Below are 4,125 nucleotides of genomic sequence, written 5' to 3' on the forward strand. Positions count from 1 at the left end.
GGGTTACCCGTTAAGGAGTGTGTTTCATAGATCTACATATTTTTGTTGAATATTTTACATTATCTTATTTTTTTTATTAGTTCATGAGCGAATTTTTTATTTTTTTTCTATATTAATAATAATAAACTCGTTATTTATAAAAGAAAATAATAATAAGAAAGCAAGAGAGAAGTAGACACAACCTTGTCAGTCGATTCTTTTTTTAAAATTACATCCATTAGGCATCTTATCATATCAGCATCATGTATACATTTTAGTTGAAAATTATCTCATCCACCTAGTGACAACAAAATAAGAAGCAATGAACAAACGAAACAGAACTAAGTCAAATTACATGAGTTGAAAATGAATAGAATGAAATCAAATTGTCCCAAAGAAACACTATAAGACATTTAAGATTCAAGGAAATCCCTACAGGTACATGTGCAAGAAATACATCTCTATGAAAAGAAAATGCTCTTCCTACCTGTAAAAAAGAATCAAATGCCAACAACAAAATCGAAGACAAAATGTGAGATTAATAAATTATTTTATTAAAGCATTCTAATGTATAAAAAATCACTCTCACGAAAGAAAGAGACGGAAAGAGATGAAACCTTTTCAGCTGAATTCTTTGGAAACACGTAAGGTAAGGTCAATGCACGTCATTAATAAATACATAAGAATAATTATTATGTCTGTGTATCTAATGCAAAATAAAGTAAAACTGCAAAAGGGAGAAACTGAGGAATCTTTATATCTACTTAAAGATGACCAACTCCACAAAGTTAGGAGGGAAACATGATGTAAAATAAGGTAACAATACTTTGTTACATCACCAAGCTCACCAGTTCATAAGATACTCCAATGCTTGCTCTTGTGTATAGACCTTACATTTTCTACATTCCTGATCACGGGACAAAGCATAATTCATAATTAATTGATAGCATAATCAATAATGTTACTGTGCTAAAGCTAAAAATAAATTGAGAAAGATGTGGTGTATTCTACCGCCTCTTCATTGTCCAAACTCTTATAATTTATAATTGTTATAAATTGTAAAAAAATATCATAACATTTAACAAGTATGAACAGTAGTTACCTCAATAAAGGGCAACAATAGAAAAATATATTGAGGATCCCGTCCAAGCATCTATATAACTTCTTGATCACATCCCCGTGGCGTTCACAACTATAAGAGGAACCTATAGAATAGTTTTATTGGAGAGAAGATAATTTTAATGGGAAGAGAGCACTAAATAAAAGCAAATAAGTATATGTTTAAAATGTACGAAAAGAAAACCTGTTTAGTGAATTGTTTCAATTGTAACCACAACTTCTCATCTTCCATCACAATAATGGCTTTTGAGCTTATTTTCAGCGTGATGCTGGTAATATATGTTGTTATGCTAAGCCAAAATAAAAAATAAAGGTTAGGAAGAAATCATTAGCCCAAATGAGACATTATTGTACCGAGCATGATTGCTTAATTACCTGAAATTGATTGGTAAAATATTACAATTTCAAAGAATAGAATTAGTATTATATTATATTTAAAAATGAAAGTAGGTGACACAGATCCCAACTCAAACCGTTCAAGAATGCTTATCCATTTATCTAAATAACTATATCAATTACCACTTAACAATTAATTCATTCAATTTTCATATTTTTTTTTTTTGCAAGTGACAGATGCTATTAAACCGATTAAATGAAAGTCATTGTATCTAACTTGGAGAAAGGGAATATCACCTTTTCGGTTCCTTTGATTACAAAATATCCTCCGGATCAGGGGGCAGTCACCTAACGAAAGAAGAAAAAGCAAAACAGGCAAGAGTTTTTATACAAAAATAAACACAAAGGGAAAAAATATATATATATATATATAATATTAAATACAAACCAAGTCGAAGAAATTTAGCTTCGTCTCTTTCTTTACAATAGACAATTACAACTTCGCTCGCAGCATGATAGGTATCTTTCCAATTTCAATGTCAAACTATAAAAATAAAAAATAAAGTCAAAACTAATTATAAAACTCATTCAGCAAATTTTCACAGTAATATTACCTTTTTGTGTTGACTTATGTCACCAACATTTTTACTTGTATACTCAACATCAACATATATTGGAGTCGCGTACCTTTTCTATAGAGAACATTAAAGAAAATCATAATTCAATTCAACAAATAAAGTTGACATATATACACTAAATAGCTTAATCAATCTCATGTTTGGTCACTTAAATGGCATATATGTGGAGTAAGACGTTCTTCCCCTATTGATGGCTAGCCAACCTTTACATTTAAAAACCTGCAGGTGGGATCAATAGCAAAAGAAGATCTGAAAAACCAGAGGAGATTAATAAAATATCAAAATAAAAAGTAAAATATGCTCTGTACCTCAGGTATATATGAGGGTGTTTAGTAGTTACGATCATATCATTACCACGAACTATTCTTTGTATATCACTTTTCAGAAAAGAATTAAAAGAATCTTGGTGTGGCTTTGCCAATTCCCTTTACCAAATATTAAAATATCAATAAATTATATTAATGATAAACACTTAATATTACAAAATATGAATACGCGTTAGTACCTCCTCAAAGTAAGAAGGAAAAAGGTCCAATTTATGAACAACAAATTTCATTGGAGTTCTTAACATCTTTTTGTGGAAACCTTCCGGCTTAATTCACAAAAAACATTTGTAAGTAAAGATTAAGGAGAAAAAAACTTCATTTGAACCTATAGAGCCTATTTCCAATTTGTTAAAGCTTTTAGTCGCATTTCAAACAAAAATCCAAAATGTTTCCCTTAAAATATGAATTCAATTAGTTTTGTATGAGTCTCTCTAGATTCAAATTGCAAAGATTGGGGGCAAATAATGCTAACAAAATGCAAACAATTGAGACAACAAGTACTAACCTAAAACATGAAACAAGCGCAAAGAATGAGGCTAAAACTGATACAAGAAAAACAAATGAATGCAGTGGTAGAATGCGTGGTATGAAACTTGAGTAAAATTGCTAAACCAATGTGATAATGAATTAAAATTGACTAATGAAAGCATTTAAAGAAATGAAAAGAAAATTGAAACGTCAACAATCTAAAAAACGAAAAACAATGAGTAATTATGAGAAACAATTTGATGAAATGCCTGAGTGAAAAACAAAATTGAAAAATGTTGTTTAATGTAATGCCTCAATGAAATAAAATTGTGAAATGGGTTATGGAAATGGCTGGAAGACGTTTTAATCACTACAAAATTGGAAGTAATCTAAAAGTATTCAATACATAAAGAGAGAAAGGCAAAGGAAGCAAAACCTAAACCTCCCCAAAGGCTGAGGGGCTACAAAACAACTGTTGGAAAACAAGGTAGGTTTCGTTTTACACCAAGAGGGGGACAGGGTGAATTGGGGTGGATTTTAAAAATCAAAGTCTTTTCGCAATCTTTTTACAAAGTGAAAAACTTTACAAACTTTCTTGAATTGCAAGTAATGAAAATTCGCGTGCAGCGGAAAAACGTAGTTAACTATGCAGATAATAAAGTCGACTGTAAGTAAAAGATCAGGGATAGAGAAATTCAAATCCTGGTAGAGAGTGTAGCAACCTTGTGGATTTTGTTGAAGAGCCATGACGCCTGTGGAGGGTGTGTCATACCCTATGAACTTGGCTAGGTAGGCGTCTGAACCCCCCTTTTTTTTTGAGAGGTGCAAGAACCTCATAAACCTGGAGAGGTGCAAAAACCTCATAAACCTGGAGAGGCACAAAACCTCGTAAACCTGGTGAACCTTGAGAGGCGCAAAAGCCTTGTAAACCTGGAGAGGTGTAAAACCTCGTAAACCTGGTGAACTTGGAGAAGCGCAAAAGCCTTGTAAACCTGGAGAGGCGTAAAACCTCGTAAACCTGATGAACCCGGAGAGGCGCAAAAGCCTCGTAAACCTGGAGAACCTGGAGAGGCGCAAAAGCCTCGTAAACCTGAAGAGCCTGGAAAGGCGCAAAAGCCTTGTAAACCTGGAGAGGCGCAAAACCTCGTAAACCTGGAGAGGCGCCAAGCCTCGTAAACCTGGAGAGCCTGGAGAGGCGCATAAGCCTTGTAAACCTGGAGAATTTGGAGATGTTGAGATATCCTAGCGTTGCAGTTATG

The sequence above is a fragment of the Vigna radiata genome, unplaced genomic scaffold (assembly GCF_000741045.1).
Source record: "Vigna radiata var. radiata cultivar VC1973A unplaced genomic scaffold, Vradiata_ver6 scaffold_207, whole genome shotgun sequence".
Classification (NCBI taxonomy): Eukaryota; Viridiplantae; Streptophyta; class Magnoliopsida; order Fabales; family Fabaceae; genus Vigna; species Vigna radiata.